Raw genomic sequence first — 22,277 nt, forward strand, 5'->3', positions numbered from 1 at the left:
TCTTCTATTTTGATTTTATTCATTATCTTCAAAATAAAAAAAAACGCAAATCAATGTTTTATTTCATTTCTGAGAAATCATAACTTTGAAAACACTAGTAATTGCCATCTGAGCGTGAAAAGTGCCCTTAAAAACTCAAGGATGGTCACCCTGCAATTGTTATCCATTCATTGAAAAAATAGCATTGTTCATCACAAAATACGAGCGATTGATACCTGGAAACATTAACTCTTTATCCTACTTCAATTTTTGCTAAATCTGCATGTGCTTATTCAAGTAGCGGTAATAAAATGTACAATCATCAAAGTTTAACGATCTTTCGTTAAATAATCAGTGTCTGCTTATGCAATAAAATACGCGAAGTTTATCTACGATACAATGAACCCTCGTATGGTCTTTTGGAAAACTGAAGTTATAACAAAATTCACGTGTAGTTTAGCTAATACATACAAATTCTGGACCAAAGTGCTTTTGTGTGCTACATTTGTACGATAAGCTTTTCATTTGATGTTATTAAATATGACTATATTTTTAGAGGAACGTCACACCACAGCAGTTGAAACCTGCCCTTTGCTGCTGTAGCATCATAAAATGTGCTGTAATAACGGCTCAAAATAACATTTATTTATACGTTATGTAGTTATGTACATATGATAATGCGAATACTGGAGTTTCATTTATTTAACAAAGTAAATTGTGCTGCATCACTTGGTGCGGCATAAGACATTATTCAGTTCAAAGCTTATGAATTTATCACTTCTATTTACTACTTATAAATAGTTTAAGCTCTCTTAAAGGATTAAACCACTGTAAAAGCCTAAAAAAGTGGCTTTTTGAGAACCCTTTTGAGTTAGAAGTAAATGCCGTAGAGGAGTGCAACTGAGGGTGATAATTATGCATACATTTGAGTATATTGCAGTTAACTTTTGTAGAGTATATGTAAAGATGATGCAACTGTAGCATCAAAAAATGTCATCTGAAAGCTAACATAATAAGGCAACTTTTATTAACATTGCAGGTTTGTAATAACATAGCATGCCCAGGTAAAGGCTAAGGACTTGAGGCAACGTATTGTGTATTATTGTCAGTAAAAAAAATAAAATGCTGAGATCAGGGAAGTCCCACCCGATCTCTCTTGGCGATAGGTTCCGCGACAGGACGACCAAGAAAATGCATCCAATGTCGTTAAAACAAAGTGGTTACGTTGAGTCATAAGCCTCGGAGAAATGCTAAGTCGTTCACTTCAATCGACATGGCAGGACGGGCCCGGGTCTATTAAGAAATGGGCAAATAAATGGTGAAATATTGACACTCTCACAAGAAAGACCGAGGAAATCGCAAGAGACGTCAAACGCGAAAGCGATAAAAATGGCTACAAACGCGATTCACAAAGCACCTATGCAACCGTCGGGGTAAACAAGCCGGGTAAGCAGTTTATTAACCGAGCTACTTGTTTTCAATGACGGTATTCAAATGAAAGACCGTGAAAAGGAACGCCTCTACCACACAATGCTGAGCAATTATCAAATTTATAAGAATGCCAATTGGGAAGCAAAGGAAAGAATTGCTTTTACCCAAGCGGTCCATTACAAAAATCTTTACGACACATTGGGCATTAGGAATGATCAGAGAGATCTGTATCCATTTGTCAAAAGCCGACACCAACGCACTGCTGCGTTAATGACAAGATCGGTACTTTACTTGCCGACCGACGAACCGCGGCGGATAGATGGCGAGAATATTTTGACCAGATTTCACTGGAACAATTTATTCATCCTCCACTTCTACAAGCATTGCCAACATTTGGAGCAATTCCACCTGTAAACGCCACTAAGTCGAGGAAGCAATTACACGAATGAAATCAGGCCTGCCCAGAACTAAGCGATTTAAATATATCGGGCCAATGTTATTAGGAGAACTGCGTTATGAAATTGCTCCACGTATTAGCGCAAACTGGATGAAGTTGTCGTTGCACATCTTCTGTTCTTTGAGATCGACGTGTCAACCAACGTCTCAAATCTAAAATTTACTGCAGTGTCGTCCGCCCTGTCGCCTTCTATGGTTCTGTGGGCTTGCCGACTATAAGAGACAATGAACGGCGTCTCGCGGTAATAGAGATGTTGGGTTGGAGTAGTGACATAACACGCCTTCATCACATTCGAAATCAGGGATATTCGCGATCGAAGCTGTCCACATTCGAAAAGTGCGACGATTCCACGAAGTGTGAACGATAGATATTTGTTACATTTCCCTTGCAAATAGCATAAGTGATCAGTGAATCATCTGTTGACATTGGAAAAAGTGAACTGTCGAAGTGAACTTCAAACAATTCTATCAGCGCCTTGATTCACATTTCCCCATGAGTAAACTGGACCATTCGATTCCTGGTAATTTCGAGGTACGCTCCTCTACTTTCCTCGCTTCACTCACCCCACCAAACCTTCTGGAGATTGGCCTCTTTGTCTCGATCCATATCTAAAGACGAAAAGGAAGACCTTCAGAGATGCCGTTGGGCAAGTTCTCATTCCAGTGATACACATGCAAGCCACCCTTTAAGTTTGTATAACTCCCTGACTGCGACTCTGCTCTTATAACTGTTTCCGATGTAAGTCTTTCAGAATAGCTAGTAGCAGTAGGATTCTGTCACATAGGATGTCCTCATATTTATCGCTGTGTGGAAACTACGAATTCGAAGCACGCCTTTCGGATAAAAATACCTAAACGATAAATAATTGTTTGAAGAAAATGGGTAATATCGATGAGACAAGTTCGTGAATTTTTGAGAATCCAAAAAATTTAATACATAATTGATAAAGGAGATACTAGACTAATGCAAATAGGAGGCAGAAATTTTTGCGGCGGTGGGAATATTCTAATCAAAATCCTGTAAAGAAGCAATGCCTAGGTGGTTGAAACTAATCAGATAAAACTCTTTGAAGGGTTCGGGTTGATTTCGTCTAGCCAACCACCCGGATCCCACCTGCGGTCTATGGCTGATCTTACACGATCAGTATTTTATCAGTCTAGTGTCAGTTTAAATGACAAAATTATGGCAAACTGATCATCTAGGATATTTTTATGACAATGACTGATGGACTGATGAAAATTTGAATTTTTAAATAAAACCTTACGGAATTGCTGGACTCATGATATGTTGTGTGTAGTGCAGTTGTCATTGTGTTGTTAATCGAAACATGACTCCCGAATGGTTCGAATTTTTAAGTACACGCAACGAAAATTGTTTATTGTCGTCTTGTTTATATTAAACAGGTCAGTCCACAAGTTTTTCACCAGTCTACCTTTAATGGATTGACTTATGTCAGAATGATGAAATACTGACCGTGTAAGTTGTAAGTCTCTGAAAAATTATGAAAAAATCCGTTGATTTGCAATAGTCGTTATACATAGACCAGGGAGATGTTATTGATGTGGTTGTGTTTGGCAATATGGAATTATCAACCTGCCCGAGAGCCTTGATTTCTAAAATTTAACCAGTAAATAAATTCAAACTAGCCGGCGTAAGGTGGCTACCATAATCATATATAATTCTTCAAAGTGAAAAACTCGAATGGACGAAACCGAGGTCTAAACAAGCACTAAAAATTGGAGTTTTCTGAAAGTAGATACATTGACTTCCCAGTGTTAAAAATCTTCAGCTGATGATATCTTCGGTGACACGAAGATATTTAAGTACAATAACGCTCCATGAAAACGTATTAAAACGGACAAAATCCTTTTTGAGCATTAGAGTCAAGTCGGTGCTCCAGATCTCAAGCGCACACAGGCTCTTTGGAAAAGTTGGTATACCAAATCACCATTAATGAACAACACAGTTTAGAGAAAGATTCAGAAAGTAGCGGCAAACCTTCTAGAGAAAAGCGAAAAAAGGAAGGAAATTGTTACCATATAATTTAAACATATATTATGTATCGATTTTCAAGTGTATTCAAGCTTTTTTTACAGCTATTTTCGTATCGTCTTTTGAAAATTACCTTTTAAAGAAGAATAACCATAACTTCATATAATGAAACAACTAGTTTTCAATTTTTAAACCAAAATAAGACTGTATATATAGTTTTTTTTGAGGATTTTTTTGCGCTTATTCGGTATGGTTATTAAAAATTACATTTTCATATTAACCATAAAATGTAAATATATTTTTTCTATTCGGTTTGAAAAAAAGCATCTTAACTGAATGTTAAACTGGAGGAAAATGCTTCAAGGTCTCACATGTTTGAGTGACTTCATATGCAAACCAAGCCGAAAAACAATTGTTACATAATCAACTCTACCCACTTCCCGTTAATTTAGTTAATTTTCGGCGTATGTAGAAACAAAAAGCAATAAACAAATTAATGGAGAAATTAACACCTCACTGATTTTCGCCGACACTAGATACTGGTTGTTGTTTTTCTCACAGTTTCCGGTTTTCGATTCTTCTCCGCCATCACAAATATTCACGTGATTTATTGGATGTTGTAACTTAGGAGGACAAACATTAAGCTGTTTTATTAACCAGCCCTTTGGAGGCATATAAGTTTCTGCTGTCTGACATGAATATGGGAACTCTGCAGGAAAAATGACACCTATATTTTTTTATATTATTGAATATTTGACTTTACAATCATCTAGCTGAACCATAAGAACAAAACTTGATCCTTTGTTCCATTTCAAGAATTAAAGTGGTAAATAAGTGAGGTATGTTATTTGTGAAGCACATTGAAAAAAACCTGCGCTCCATAACAATCATTCTTCTACGTCATGAGAATCACCAGAATTGGCCATCCTGGGATTGCATGACATACTTTGCAAATTGTCGTCCTTTCTTAATAGATGATCTGCCCACCGCCACTTTCGCCTTCTAATTAATTTGTCCACAAATATTTGGCCCCTATGCTGATGTAGTTCTTCGCTTGATATGATATCTCAGTACCTCGACAATATGACGTAGACTTCAGTTAATAAAATTTTGTGGAATAGCCCCAACTTGATGTTTGTGTTTAGAGACGATCTATTCAAAGGTCTGTGTTGCTTCATATTGCAGGAAGTTTTACCATATCTGAATGATGAAAGGAATGCATATGTAACAATTTGTTTCATACTTTGTGATCAAACATTCAAAAGACCAGTAGGTGTAGGCAATGTCGGGGATTCAAAAAGCCAGGTAATATGGGTAATATCAACGAAAAGGCTGGGAGGGAGCAAAACAAGCACCAGGCATCAAAGAAGGGAAGTGGACGCATTTGTAAATATAAAAAATATCAACTTCTTGCAAATAAAGTCGTGCCTAGAACCATTGCGAGAAACCTGTTTTCATAAAAGCTAATTGAAATTGGACTGCGTTCGTTAAATATCGATCATTTTCATTCATTCATTCATTTTTTCAACGCAAAACAAACCAAGCAAATATTGAGCAAGGCTACGAAAAATGATGTCAATTAAAGGTAGAAAAACAGAGAAATTAACAAGAAATAATCAACATCGATGCTAATGTTTGAAAGAAGAGTCCAAAAATGAAAGGCTATGAGATCAAAAAGAGTGGGTCAACGTCTGCTTACATGCTATCCTAATCAAGACAAACACAAAACAAGAAATAGATCAATTCGAAGCTTTTACTAAAATCAACACGGGATTTGGAAACCTAGAAGTAGATTAATAGTCGGATCGACCTTCAATACCCGGCAAGCGTGAAAAAAAACTGTTTTGTGCGAATTATGGTCTTAAAGGGGTCATCCCGTGTGTCGGATCCGGGGAATTGATTTTTTTTGGCATCAATTGCATCTAGATATAGTGTAGAATATATGGGCAAAGTGAATTTTTGATAAGTGACGTGATAAGTCACATCCCAGATTTATGTCGATCGCCGTAATAAAGCTCGTATTTATCGGTCCGAATGATGTTGGAATGAGTTCGCTAAAAGGAGAAGAAGTGAAGCCAAGGCTGTACATGTGTTTCTTGAAGAAACCTAAGGTTTATGGATTAGGTATAGCAGATTAATGGCCGGTTAAGGTTTTACGGCTAATAATTGCATTCTACTTTTTAAATACGTTTTTCTCGAAATTGCATGTTGAAAATCGGCTGCCACCATAGCCCAAAATCTATCCGACGGAATTCTTTGAAATTTTCAGGACTTATTCAGAATATATTTCTACGGTCCGCAAACTAGGATAATTGCGATTCATTCAGTAGTTGTTTTTTTTTATTCATTAAAGAAACCTTTTCAGCACCAAAATTCACAAAAAGAAAAATTTAACACGGCACCAAAAATTTAGTTTTAATATTTTTTAATAATCCTATTTCGCGGACTGTAGTTAAGTCTGTGCGTTAAAATGCCGTTTACTTTTTTTCTTTAAGATGATCGCAGCGTTCTCTAGCGTGGCAGCAAAAAATCACCTTTTTTGGAGATGGGTGTATAAATTGCTCTGTATTTCAATAATGAATTGTGCTATTGAGCAGGAAAAACGGCCTTCATACGGGATGACCCCCTTGAGGAAAAAATCAGAACATGAACTAAGTTGGATTTTTGATGAAAGCCTACTTTCGTTGAATTTGTGTGTTTAGTCAACAGAACATAAAGTACATAGAAAATACACATCAACGCAAATAATTCTTTTAAACCTTTTTTTGTAAATTCAAAGTATAGAAATAGTAGTATATACAAACATCAGAAGTTTACAACTTTCCTGTTTTTTATCTTAAAAATAAATAAATCCCCCCGTGATTAATGTTGTTTTTGGAAATATGAATAACATTTTATTTGGCCATATCTTGTCAAAATTCGCTCAAACGCTGCTTCTCTCATGAGTTTCGTTAGAGCGTAGGGCTCTGGACCATTTTTCGAACATGGAAATTACTATAATCCTAGACTTTTTTTTGAGAGGTTATCTATATATCCGGATAGCTGAGTGGTTACAGAACAAGACTATCGTACGGAAGGTCGCGGTTCAAATCCAGTGGCAGTGGGATTTGCATCGTGATTTGACGTCGGGTACCAGTCGACTCAGCTGTGAATGAGTACTTGAGTCAAATCAGGGTAATAATCTCGAGCGAACGCAATGCTGACCATATTGCCTCCTACAGTATAGTGTAGTGTACTGTTTCGGCCTTGAATGAAGTGCTCTAACACACTTCAAGGCCCTGATCCAATTTGGATTGTTGCGCCAACGATTATTATTATTATCTATAATTAAAACACAATGAATGAAATCAAATCGAAACCACAGAACGAATTTTTCTTCTCGCTAGTGTTTTTATTTAAATTCGCATATACCATATTTCGGGAACCACTTCTCTTAAATAGAAACACTAGCCAATAGAAAAACTCGTCTTATTGATTCAATGTGATTTTATCGCTAGAAATACCGCCGGCATAAATTTAGTCTAAATGAAGTGAAGCTGCACAAGTGGTGTCCTGGAGGGAATCCGCGCTAGTGATAAGTCGCTAGAAAGGAACGGTCTGGCCACCCTTGTTGTGGAGAGTCAAAACCACGAGTACTCTACACCTTAGACGATAACATGTCGATGCAGATCAAGCTTTTGATTGAAGGAAATTATGAACACGTGAACAGTTCGGAAGGATATTCGCAGTAAAAAGCACTTATTCCAGGCTTCTTTTTTCCGCCATTGGTTGCATACTTACGTATCTCTGAATATGTTATTGTCCTTCCTTTATCTTTTCATCCCACTCTCTTCAATTGTTAACTTTATTCTGTGCGTTGTATTATACTAGTTAGAAATAGAGGCTTTAGTGGCAAACTGAAACTAAACCAAACATAAAAATCATACTAATACTAATAAGCCAGCTTAGTAAGGCTCGTTTAAAATAATAATAATCGTTGGCGCAACAATCCATGTTGGATCAGGGCCTTGAAGTGTGTTAGAGCACTTCATTCAAGACCGTAACGGTACACTAGGAGGCAATGTGGTCAGCATTGAAAAATAAATAAAAATAAACCAATCAATAAATTCTGTTATTAATGCAGCAAGAATGAATTCTCGACAGCAACTCTTGTAAACGACCACTAGTAGTACTGATCGATGTGAAGCTTAAATGTTTAGTACCTGAAGTATGACTGCGTTAAAATGGAGCGATCATTGCATATTGCAAGTAATCGTAAATAGATTTAACCGGAGAATGGCAAAATATGCGTGGGGTTTCATATTCTCTCTATAGCTCCACAAAATCTCATCCTGAGAGGAATAACTGTTCCTAAGAAAAGTGCGTGTGCGACAGATAGACAAACAGACGTGATTTTGACATGTCACAACCTTGTTTGTAATAGCAAGATTTGAACGAAACTTTCCATATCTTTCTCCTTATTTATGTTGCCGCACAACTTGGCACCCCTGGGATGAATTTAAGGAGAGTCTCTCCGTCTATTACGTTACCTTTTTTAACTTAATATATGTATGGAATCTAGGTATAATGTAAATTGATTGCTAGATTCCATACATCATTGAAATGTTTTCAATTGTTTCTAAAAATTAGTCCCGTCTGACTTCATGATTGCACTTTTACTCTCTTACTTTGCATCAAAGTTTGTTTTGCCTATGGAAGTAGTACACAATTGAGACCTTTAGTTTGATACCTCTTATAATATAGGGTATCAAACTAAAGGTCTCAATTAGTACTTCTATAGGCAAAACATAAGTACAGGGTCTATACTGATATATTTGGATAAAAAAAATGTGACACCGCTTTTTTGCAGGTACGGAAACAAAACCTTAAAAATAACAGGCTTCCTATTAAATCACTCAATATTGATGTCAACTTTCCAAATGCCCTTAATCATAGTGCAAACGATCATTCAAGAAAACTCGTTGTAAATACATCTGACCAGATTAATTTCACATATCATTTATCTTGTAATTACTGGTACGAGTATAACGATTCGTTAGCAAAATTACCATATCTCTACCCCACGCCTAAGCAAAAAGCAACTTTCGCAAAAACAAGAACACAGCCTAGCATAGTATTTCAAATCGAATTGGGTTCTGATCACGTAAGAAAAATCACGGCCATAATTATAACGACCTAAACGAACTCAGGTGAACTTAACTGGCTTAAATTAAATAACTGTGCTGTTTGTTATTGTTATTATAACGTCTTGACTAGCCGATTTTATTTAACACGTTTCTGCTGAACGAGATCTGCGCAGCTGTACGAAGAGGCGACTTATCAACTACTTCTAGTTGCGCTAGTATATTATTTTGTGAAAATTGCTGATCGCAGAAAAAAGTGTGGAGTGCGCGATGGCGCGCCAGTTCAGATAAAACTCGAATGGAGCAGCAAAGTTACGAAAAACATGAAGTAACAAAACGTAAAGAAAGCTAATAATACCTCTTGGTCTCGCAGCCCACGGTGTAGAGTGTTGGATCTTGAATTTCTTCGTTTTTTTGAATTTCATCGAGTTACGTGAATATAATAATGTTCATTTACCTTTGGCGCATGACCTAGGGCTGCCAGTTTACAGGTACTTGAGGATGCAATACTTCTTTGAGAATCGTTAAGTCGCTTTGAAAAAAAATATGGACATACAGTCTTATATTCTTCTTAACGGGTTTGCAATTGGGTCATTTGAACCGTTCATTAATGTAGCCAAACAAATTTTTAAAATGTAAATTTAGACCAATCTTTTTTAACGTAATAATGTTCTTTAGCTCGACTGTCCCCTGCTTGATAGGTTTCTTTACTGTTTACAGAAGGCCCATAGGTAAAGGTGACTTTATATTACCGATGTAGAGTAAAACAGTTTTCAAGCTGTATTTAGATGAATCTATGTCATGTTATAAAAGCAAGCAGTCATATTTGTGATCTAAGGGTTCTTTCTACAGTGTTCTTGATGCCAATAGGAAATAACAAACCCTCCTCCCGAAGCCCTAAGTGAAGCTTGAAATTTCGATGAAACCACTTATTTTTTGGCAAATAAATATATATATGTTTGCCATTTACCCATTGCTGGGGTATAGTACGTCAACCACTCCTACACGCTATCGCGTTACGTGAAGCGCTCCCCACGACTTTCGGAGGTGCGCCAAGCACTCTGGAAGGGACCCACAAAGAACATTAGCACGGAACAAGACAAGGCAGCGAAAGCAGATCTAGTGTTGTTAATGCGTCGAGCCGCATCCATGTTGTTAGTCAATGCTCAAGTTTTTTGAGCTAGAATTCCAAGGATCTGGAGGCATCCTTAGAAGTTTTTGAGAACTAAGGATCATCGTGTCGTCTACAAACGTAATTATAAGCAGATTATCATCAACTGGCATGTTGGAAACACGTACCAGATATAGTAATGGTCCTAGTATGGTCTTTGGATGTTGAGTTTCTGTATTTCATTTGGACTGACCTTCCTTCGGTATAGGATTTCAAAATATCGTCATGTCTGAGTTTTCTAATTTTATACAATAGTCCTTGGTGCCATACTCTGTCGAAAGTCTAGCCAATGTCGAGCAATATTTCCTTTCATTGAAAGCGTGCCTTATTGCCGAAACGATACGGTGAACCTGTTCTGCTGTGCCACATCTTCTCGAAAGACGAATTGGTGGTCAGGGATTATATATCGGATATTGATAACAACAATAGCATTGTTAACAACGTTGCCAGCAGTTTTTCAAAAATTTTTGATAGGATAGAAAGCAGGCCTATCGGATAATATGATGCTATTTACGTCGGCTCTTTTCCTGGTTTTGCGACAGTAACTATAACTGAAATTTTCCACATGTTCGAGAAGTAACCAATAGATGAAATCGCGTTGAAGGTCTTAAACGGAGTTCTGCTGATACGAGTGATATTTTTAACTTTAAAGTGGAAGTTAATTTTAGCAAATGCGGGTGAGCATCTCGAAAGTTGAAATTTTTTTTCCAGGATTCGGTGCAAAAATATTTGTGCACAACACACATGTCTATCCTATTGGACACTACCCGCAAACTTTATTAGCAAATAGATATGCACAAATATATTTGCCTTAGTAATTCGTACTGATATACATACTAAAAAAAGCTAAAACCGGAAAACACTGTTTATACGAAATCACTTTATATGATGATGGCCTCATAATGCAAATCTTAGAGTGCAATAAATTCATGAGAAATACGAAATTTCGACCTTCAATCACTTTGTTAATAATAGTTGGATTTTATTCAAACCTTGTTATATATATTATATTATCCCTTATACCACAGCCAAATTTTGTATTTCTAGGATGAAATTCAGGGGGGTTTTCGGGTAAATTTCTAAAATATATAATATATACTTCTAACTTTATTTGCGCAGATATTGGAACGGGATGTATTTTGAGGCTTAGATTTCGTATAGATGCATCATTGTGAATTTTTTCAGATTTTTCGGTTGGATAGGTTCAGCAGAAGGAGACCTGCTTCACTTTGTGGGGCACACATTTTGCTTCCCAACTTCCCTATGTTTCATCCACTCATCATCTTGGTATAATATGTCATACTCTTCGTTAGTCGTAATAAATCTTGCATTTCGCAGTTGTTCAAAATTCAGTTCGTTGAATTGTTCGAAGGAAAGTCATTTAGTCATTTTTTTTTAAGAAAAATTATAATTTAATATCCAGAAACCAGGAGATGTTTAAAAAATTGGTTTCATCAAATATCATAAGAATATCAGATTGAGATTAAAATATCTCTGAATAATTCCCGTTTATCTAGATAAATTGTGTAAGCCTCATTTACATAATAAATAAAGTTCAAGTAGTTTACTGTTTTTACAATTTGCAAATAAACCGAACATTGCTTTTGGATATAATCAAAATCCCATCTCACATTTTACCTTCTGTAAATCAATGGATTCATTTGTCAAATTAACTGGCAGCACTTCCACTCGCCAGTAGTAGTAAACGCAGATCGGTAACATCCAGATAATGGACTCTGTTAAAGTCAGCCCTTTTCGATATTGCGCGCTCTCTGGTGAAAGCTCAATGAAAGTGACACGAGACCAAGCGTGAAATGAGCAATTATAGGGTTGAAAAAATCTCCTTTCTCACTGGAATAAAAAAAAGTGTCATAATGCAACAAATAATCTGTGGGAAATTAGAAGCCGTGGTGATGTCTTCTTTCACGTCGTCATGATCTCGAGTGCAACATGCGTTTGAACCAGTGAAGACCACAACAACAACAAGCGAAAAGATTCAACCTACAGCATCTGGTTTATAATTTCCTGTTCGTGTAGCCGCTTTAAATGCATTACGTAAACACTTGAAGATTTAAGAGCGACACATAAAAATAAAATTAAACCAGGCACAAGCACAGAAACAGAAGCAAGAAATAATTCTTGTGATGGCTCAGTTTCACTGTTTGTTTCGTTTTCATATCACTTTATTTACAATTGCACTCTGTCAGCTACTTTCAGCCCTCTCCATTCAGCGATCTTCCCAAGTCCATGCGCAATTATGTAATTAGTGCTGATGATGTATTTTTCCAGTTTCCTGTTTGTCAATGAGCCTTTGGGTATGTTGCAATTTTATTGAAATTTAATAGTCTTTTTTCAGCCATTCTGAAGCATTGATGAAGTGATTTATAAGCGATTACGTAGCACATTGGCGGTTGGACGAAGATATGTTCGCAATTTTTAGTTTCATTCAACAAACCTGTTTCCTTGAAAACATCAAATACAAATGTCAAATTGAGTTGTACCATGGAATATCTCATTTAATTTCTGCATCCCAACGAACAATACCATGTACGGAAGGAAGAAGGACGAAAGCACGATGGCGTTCATCTTCCCACTTTTTAGCCATATTATACCGGTTAAAAAACAAGTTTGTAATTACCAAAATCTTAATCATGAAGCGATATCTATTTTGGAATCTCTGAGTGTATATTCAGTTACTAGCCACTTTAACGCATCGAATAATCAACGCAGTCATCTTTTCCCTGAAAATAGTGCTTAGCATTCACTCTTGGTTATCTTTCAGGAATTTACTACTGCAGAAATGAACATGTATTTTTGTGGATCTGAATGAACTCAGAATTGACGCAAGATAAGATGGTGAGATGCTGAGTCTCGCAGTATACTCTCTTAAGAAAGTCTTCTGAAAGAAACTCTACCTTAGGATAAATATTGAAGTCCAGAAGGGTTTCTCTATGGCATGGTAGTTACTTTAAATGGACTGTAATTTTGGTTTAGATTAAAAAATGACGCAGAAAGCATACTATGGTCAAGCTGGGCTCGCTGAATAAGGTCTGAATACTCTGGGTTCCAGGCCACATTTGGTTAGAAGGCAATGAGGCAGCGCGCTATACAGGCTAGTGCCAATCTGTGAAGTCGGAAATGGTTTCATGACCATGATATTGAAAAATGAAGAGAAACGGCTGAGAGAACTTTACTGGCGAACGTACCAGGAATGGAACAGCCTAGGGTGAGGGGATAAGAACCCAAGCACTCGGGAGATGGTTAAAATTCCCCCTAGAAGGCCACATTTGGTAAGAAGGCAATGAGGCAGCGCGCTGTACAGGCTAGTGCCATTCTGCCAAGTCGGAAATGGTTTCATGACTATGACGTTGAAAAATGATGAGGAACGGCTGAGGAAACTTTACTGGCGAACGTACCAGGAATGGAACATCCTAGGGTGGGGGGATACGAACCCAAGCGCTCGGGAGATTGTTAAAATTCCACCAAGAAGAGCTTTAGGATCATACTGGGAATACTCACTGGCCACTGCAGACTATTTTATTAACTGGCGAAGCCAGGGATATCTATGGACACTGTCTGTAGATTCTGTGAGGGGAGTGATGAAACCTTCACACATATTCTGGGACAGTGTTCGGCACTAGTGCAAAGTAGATTCAGGCACTTGGGAGAATACTTAATACCAAGTGCCAGCTTGAAACACACGGGGGGGGGGGGGGGGTTGTAATAAGGTTCCTGTTGATTGTAGGTTTAAACAGCATACTATAGTTTATAGTTATACTATAACCAGTAAGTGGGCACAATAGTTATTTTAGAATGCAGTACAACGTACCATAAAAATATAACACTCCTTCACAGTTTTTGTTGATCCAAGCACGAATATGAACGGTATAGATCCTGGCTATGATCATGGACAAACTGTGGGATGGACTCATCCGATAAATTCAACTCATCATAAATTAGATGGACCAACTTCGTAACATTTCATTTCATTTCATTAATAGTCATCTCTATTAAGGGGAGATATAAAATTGAAAAATCATTTTTTGATGGTATTATACTTGATGACATGACATGTATTTCCCCAAAAATTTTAAATTGAGATTAAAAAAATTTGAAAAGTCATAAAACTTATGAACACTGCACTTGAATAATCGGATTAAGCGAGGACCGTTTTAAAACGATCATTCAGTCCGAAAAAAGAAAATTCAATCTTGAAAAATTTTTCCCCATATAAATAATTGTGAACTGTAAAGTAAACACAAGTACAGGGAGACGTTTCTATCCCCGATAGTCAGCTAAAAGCTTTAAATGCGTTAATTTCAAAACATTTTCAAAATCGGCGTGCACGATAGCGTTAAAACTATTCAACCGATCCACTAGATAATAGATAATTCTAAATAAATAATGTGATTTTCTTCTATATAACGTAAGTGTTTTTTCATGAATTCGAAAAAAAAACAAACAAAAATTATTAACAAAAAACTATGAAATTTGACGTAAATTTCAAACTTGTTTTTAAATTATCTGTCACTTTTTCCTTTGATATATTTTAAATTTGCGGGCACGTGATATAGAAGCTATACGTCTCCAAAATAAAATGTCTTGGTTTATTGTTTATTCAATTTAAAACTCCTGTCGAAATTATATGCCATAACTCCATTTTGCTATAATTATTATGATAAAAAATGTTTTTCCACAAATTAATATATTGCTGTCAAATTTCTATAGTTTCATAATTTTAGCGCTATAGGCTGCATATTCTGAGAAAAAGGTATTTTAAGAACTGGAAGTCTTTTCTGCCGTCTTTGCAATTTCTGCAGAGCTACTACTTTCACTTATTCGAAAATCTTGGAAACCAAGTTCAGATCTCCCTTTGCCGACTTCGAAAACACTTTTGACATCATCATCAACAGAGATTGTATCTTTTTGACGTTGTACTCAGGAGGAGTATTCTGGAGAAACTAAAAAACTAGTTATCAGTACGACATACGATGGGATAAAATATCCTTTGGTGTATCGAGATAAAATTTTGGAGTCTAACGCAATTTCCGACAAGTTTGCATATCGAAGAACTCCACGTTGTCTTTGCTGGGGGACGTGAAGGTCTTTATTGGACCATTATATCTCTTGTTTTGTCCACGTGATGACATATGTCGGCTCTCCCACTGAATAATGAGCCTTGGCGAAATGACTCTGGATTTGGAAAACGAGGCAACCAGAGTGGAATCGAAGATAAATACGGACCAAACCAAGCTCCCCATCTGACTGGTGATTGTGACTATCTAGGTATCAGTGATGCTGCCGATGGCAATACTCAACTTGATGTTCTTCGACATATTAAAAGCGCTAAGGCGGTCTTTGCTGTTTCATACAAAATTTGTAGCTGCAACTACAACAAAATTATTAAGTTGAGGATGTCTCCCGCTAATGTTCTCCCTGTTCTGCTATATGGAAGAAACGCGTAGAAAGTGGCCGCCGTTATAACTCGAAAGTTTTAAAACTTTGTCATCACAACGGCATATTTCCAGCAAACAATAAGTCAGCGTATAAAACGATACCTGTGGACGGGTTGATAAGGAGACCCCGCTGATTGCAAGATGTAGAACAGTTTAGGAAGGGTGCAGACTCCTCCTGAAGGAAGCGGAACTATATTTCCAGAGACTAGCAACGTACTGCTATGCTCAACGTATGGATTGCTGGATACGGAGATTAGCTTATAGGCGACGAAATAATGACGCTAAGATCAAGTTAAGTGCTCCTCACAGAGTGTCGGTACTGATGACGGGCAAAATATCGAGAACAAGGTCTGTCTACTACGTAATCAATTGCAAAAACTCTGCTCGATGAATAAATAGCACTGAATAGGCCTTTGGTATTTGTTGTCCGCTAGTATCTAGTTAAGATTGTTCTGTACCAGTTTCGCTAAAACATTATCTAGTTTAGATTTTGTTTCATTTTTGTCTAGGGATGTGAATGGCGGAGTTAGAACTCCCATAATTGCAAATTTAAGCCAAAAAGTTGGCCGGCTTAGGCCTGAACTTTGCTAGGCGAATTTTACCCTGGTTATAATTCATACATATGTAGTGTTTATAAATGTTTGTAAGGAAACAAATATCAACTTGAAGCCACTTCGGCTACGCTGCTCCAAAGACAGGTAAGGAAGCATCTAAACAGCAAATCGTACATTATCTTATTTGTTTTAGCGCAATGCTTTCATTTTAGCCTATTCTTGAGTGGTGCAACTTCAAGTTAATTTCAGACTTCAACCTAACATTCCGACTTTTTCCAATGAAAAACTCGTTTGAAAAGGCTAATCAAGAGATTTCATTTCATACAACATTTGATAATATTCTGAAAAAAGAAACGAATTTATGCCTCTCGTTCTTACGCACTGCGTAGATCGAGATAGTTTAAGCGAGCAACAGCACTACACTGATAAAACTACAAAATTTATTATAAATTTTGCATTTCAGCGCTTACTTTTAAATCAAAGGTACCGCTTTCTATAAATGCACTCCGATAGATACCGCAGAATTCTCGCTCTCATGAGGTGGTCTTGAATCTGATGGTTTAGAAAATATCATGCCGTGCTAGCATCGTTCTCAAATCATGTCACAACATGCACTAGCCGGCATTTTAAATTCGTAAAACATGCCATGTCTTTCATTATGTACTTTAAATTTCACTTTCAAGGAGTCACTAACAATCAGTGTCGTTTAATGACAACAAGCTTTTGAATGGCTTGCACTTTCCCAATAGTTCTTCCGTTCTATTCTATTTTATTTAAAGTTTCGTAACATTACTATTCTCGTGGGACTATGTCTGAAAGTAGTTCGCTCATCATTGAAAATTTCTAACTTTGGGTCGAAAACTGCACAAAAATAATCTCGTCATCGGTGCATTCTCAAAAAAGTTGGCCCTTTGCTTCAAGTCAATCCACAACTTCGTTTTCCCGTTCAGGTATATTCATATAAATATTTTATTTAAACTTTTTTTCGTAGTTGATTGGTTGGTATTTGAGGTATATGATAGTACGTAAGTACATACATACACACAAGTATTAGGATATGGAAATAAATCCCCCTCCTTAACATCTGTGCAAAGTTACTTTATGACAACCCTTTCAACGGGAAATGTTTAACATTATTCAAAATCCAGATACATGTGTACTCATAGACGGGCGCTACGAAGTAAGTTGTCAATGTCTAGTTATATAATTCAGTTTTATCAATACAACGCACACATAAAAATGCTATAAAATTCTTTTTGAAATTTATTTATCTATGAATCAAATGAGAAAAATTCCTCGTTTCAAACGTCAGCGTGAAATTGTATGTATATTTAGAATGAGGCTATCACCTATGTAAAGAATTGTTCATAACAAAGTTTAGTGACCATATTTTCGTTGTTTCCATATTTGTACAGTATTTATCAGCAGCGGAACTGTAATCATATTTTCTTTCTACACAACGCGATAAGTCCTCAAACAAAGTGCACTTGAAGGTGCACAAAGATTACTCTGTCCGTTATATTTCTCAGGCCAGCCACTCTTCCGTTAAAATTTGTCTGAACCCGGAAATTGGTCACTGTTAAGTAAGATTGATCGATTTTGTTGCTTTTTATATCTGCTTGACAAAATGTTTACTTCCCATTTCTTATTCAATTCAAATCACACAATATGATAGGCAGACTTTTCAAGCAAACGAATTTGATTATTATAGAATTTGGAGCTTAAAATGACATCTACTCCTTCGGAAAATATTACATTATTTCAAAATCTAGAACTGAATTCTTCTTAGTGAAATAAAGTTCTAATATAATATTATAGCTTACTGAAAAACATTCCAGCTTTAACAGTAAAATGTTAGGGATAATAGAATGAAATAATATGATTTGTTGGGTGGTTAGAAGAACATTCACATGCACTGCTCAGCATTAGACTTATTTAATTGATCCCCCACTAGTGATGTCTATAGATGATGAATATAATCGGATATAGAGAGAGTTATTTGAGCTCAGCGAAGAGATGGAAGTTGTATATTAATTATAACGCAGAGCATTTGATTATACATCAATCATAGCTATCATTATAGTCATTATAGTTTGAAACCACAAGTTCGGGGTTTCACATACATATACTAGATTTCGCGGTTTCCTTATACAATTTTTCTATTTGAAAATAGGTTTTTGCTCGTATATGCTTTCAGTATGTCAGACTACTCCATTTACGCGATACTTACATTCTATAATATCCTAGGGTATTTATGAAGGAAGCGAATTCGACCTAGTACAACTTAGTTAATAATAGTATAATTTACACCAAATTTTCCAGTATGATAAGTATTGTGGCAACCTAGTTTTCATCATTAGTGTATTATATTGCATATCTCCTGTTCACTCCTTTTGTGGGGTATAGGATATCTACAAAATCTCAGGCCTCAATGAGACTGCTTTAGTTTCATTATCATTACACTTAATGCTGTGTAAGTTAAAAGCTTGCAGCAGCGGGACAGGACGAATATGAACACAAGCATCCAAGAGGACCAGGATCCAAATCCGAGGCATTGAGATCGAGATACTCACGCGCAACCGTTTCAATCACCGCACTCATCACTACGTAAGTAGAAGCGGTATAAATAATTATAAACGCCTTCGAAATGAGAACATGTGCAGTCAATATACTCTTACAACCATCGTGAATAAGATGCGAGGGAAATATTTTTATTGGTATGGCCATGTTATTCGCGCTGATGATAACGACCTAGCTAAGATCCGCCTGGACCGAGCTTACGACCGAGGATAGTGGCGAATCCGATCCTGATGGGCTGATCCCACACTCAAACGGTACAAAAGCTAGAGAAGAGAAAAGGATTGAAAGAGGTTATATACACATATCTGACACTCAGTTTAGTTAGATATCTGCACAATAAAAGGTTTCATGTTGTAATCTATTTCATTTCGTTCAATATATTATTCAAATAATTCAAATTTATTATGAAGATGGTCGTTCCGTGAATACTGAAATGCAGTTTAACTACAACTGCAGCTGTGAATTTGGTGAATAAATTTGAATCCTCAGGCTCAGTGCTAAATGTAGCTACAGTAAGACAAAAGGATGCAAAGGACCCCAACTTATCGGATTTACTTGGGCCCATTTACAATGACCACAAGGCGAAGTTTGGGGATTTGCCTCTAAGGCACCAGTCGACTCAGCAATTCTGACCACATTGCCTCCTATAGTGGATTGTAGTCCTGTAGTGTACCGCTACGGTCTTGAATGAAGTGCTGTAACACACACGTTTCAAGGCTCTGATGCAATTTTAATTGTCGTGCCAGCGGCTATTATTATTATATGGCCCTAGGGCACTATTGTGCAACCGAAATGAAATGAAAAAAATCATCTTTTCAAAATGGCATTGGGACTGCAGTGGAAACATAAGCAGTTATTAAGCAACCTCCATATTCTCAGCTAATCATACGATGCAGACACATGTTACGCCGATTTAATTTTCCTGGCCGCTTTTGAGGTTCGAATATTGCAATTTGAAATTAAACTTCCAAATTTCAAATTTGAATCTTCGGGCTTCGACTATGGAACAGAAATTTGTCCATGTGGCGGCCCTGCTCTGCTTTGCCGCGCTACATGGCTGGGGAATTGGTTTTTCCAAAAGAAGAGAGCAAGAAGGTTGCCAAAGGCGTACCGGGACGCAGTAGTTTTTTTGGCGTCGAAACTTGTGAAAAGGCGAAGCGATTTAACCGCCGCAAAAAAGATATTTAAATGTGTACGGTGGATCGCCGTTGCGATGGACATATTCGGTTTTCCTATGGAGTGCAAAAGCAAACATCATCATTTTTACGATTATTTGTGATAAGTTGTAATTTCCTTCCTTCCGGTAATTTCTTATTTTCAGCCCCAGTGAGAGCTAAATCCGGTCGTATCTGGCGCAGATGTCGAGGTGTTCCCCAGTAGCGTCTTGACCTTGACCGCTTAAGGTGATCAGTAAGGCGGCGGCAGTGGTGCAAGATGAAGAGGGTGCTCTGTTTTTAGAAAAGAAAATTTTTTATTTGCCTTGGTACATATAAAAGAAATAATTATTATAATGTTTTGAGCTATAGATTTCTTATTGCTCCCTAACCCTCTCCCGGAAGCGTCGGTTCTCCCATTTATTTAGCTCACCCCCCCATTATGTTTAAAGCGGCAGGGGGCGGACAATTAGGTTGCGGGTCGCCACAGGGCCACCATATCATCTGGGTGAAAAGACAGCAACAGATGGCATGGGGAAAAGGGTTTAGAGCACGCAATGTCAGTAGCGATCTTATCGTTGATTTTGCCAACACTCACGATCTTTCACTTGTACACGATTCATTAAACCAATGCCTTATGGTCCTGCATTTTGTATTGGGAGTAGTAAGACATTCTAATATATTCTCATAGGAGGCCGGCATTTTATCGCCATTGACTGACTGAAAAGCCGGATCTTGTGAGATCATCGAATTTTAACATCGGAAGTTGATTGCTTTCTTTTGAATCAAGCCACCGATAAAAAAACGTGAGGAACGCATTTCCTGCCGCTGCGCGAATAGCATGATCCGCATTCTACAGAATAACACCACCGGAGTGTAACCGCGCACTAGCTGCTAGCGCAGTTCACTGGGGAGGTAAAGGGTGATCTAGGGCTAATCAGCGAGCAATACCGAAACTGGGACCCGGCTTCATGTCATCTCGACTTATCGGGTACCGCTGCCACCGGTTTCGAGACGACGTTCGACTTCGGGTTGTTGCCCAAGGCCGAGAGAGGGGCTTTGTCTCGGTGGTTAGGGTTAATGTTTTTGAGCGTTTACTCGATGACGAATGAGACGATGCCGGCTTGATACTCTGGAGGACGCCGTTTCGAAAGCGCAGGGATAAATTCTGGTAGGCGGCGATTTAATTCTAGGGCCCTTGAATGGGGAATGCCTGAGGGTTCATGCCAATATTTCGGCCCCCAGGCTGTGAAGGAAGTATCCTTGACAGCACTTTTGCGTCGGAATCTCTGGCACCATCGATGAACGGGTGGCGAGTCCTGGAAGTGATCATCAGTACATCGCGTTCGAAGTGGTTGACGGTGCTTGCCGGCGTGCACCAACTCGGCGCTCCCCCTGCGTGTGGAATGCCGCAGGGGTAGACATCGGGAAGTTCGTCAAGGTGCTTGGAACAGGCAGAGTCCCGCTGGAGGGCGCTTCGGGGGGCAGTAGCGTTGCAGCTGACACTATCGTAAACTCAATAATGAAACTGATAACGTTAGTGTGTGAGGCTTCCATGCCCCAGAGGGGCTCCAGCTGTGACAAGTCTTCTATGTACTTGTGGACGGCAGAAATTGCCGACCTGCGGAGGGAGTATCATAAGCTCTGCCGTTTGGCACAACGGTTACACACCAACGAGGAGGCATGCGCAATAAAGACAGATTATAGATCAGCAAAAAGGAAACTCCTGGGCAACGAGGTGAATGAGGACCCGTAGGGGCTGGACTATAAACTAGTCACCTGGAAAATCGGGGCTCTGCGGAAGACCTGCATACTAAGTACCGACCAGATGGACCGCATTGTACGGGCATTATTCCCCAGACATCCGATACGGGTTGATGTCAATAGCACGAAAAGCGTCGAGAATTGTCGCCTTTGAAGAAGCGGTTCTCACCATCAAAGACAAGAAGGTGACAGACTCTGATAGTATAATAATAATCGTTGGCGCAACAATCCATATTGGATCAGGGTCTTGAAGTGTATACTGTGTATCTGACTCGACCCCACCCGTAACGGGCTCGATACACAGTGTATCCTCGACTTGTAAATAGGGTTCTCGTTCAGTAGCGCACGGACACACAGTGTGTCGTTAAAAATGGCGACCGAATTTTTCGAATATTTTTCAGCCAGTTTTGATTTGAAAATATTTTTATTTTTCTGCTACTGGGGATAATCAATTAATTAAGTTCCGCTCTCGAGCAACTCGCCTGTGCCCTGACCAGTTCTTTGTACTCAGGGGTACACTCTTTGGTGAAAGTCTCGGATTCCAAGTATTTCCCTACGAATGGAAGGAGTAGACCTACAAAAACTACAGGTGCAGGGGGACCGTCAAACCCAGTGG

General features: G+C 38.0%; 1 protein-coding gene across 1 annotated transcript in view; it reads right to left on the bottom strand.

The window, feature by feature from the left end:
* LOC119656283 (rho GTPase-activating protein 26) overlaps window positions 1–22,277 on the bottom strand; it is a 120,933-nt gene that overhangs the window by 44,513 nt on the left and 54,143 nt on the right. The gene's annotated exons all lie outside the window — the stretch shown is intronic.

The sequence above is a fragment of the Hermetia illucens genome, chromosome 4 (genome assembly GCF_905115235.1).
Source record: "Hermetia illucens chromosome 4, iHerIll2.2.curated.20191125, whole genome shotgun sequence".
Lineage (NCBI taxonomy): Eukaryota > Metazoa > Arthropoda > Insecta > Diptera > Stratiomyidae > Hermetia > Hermetia illucens.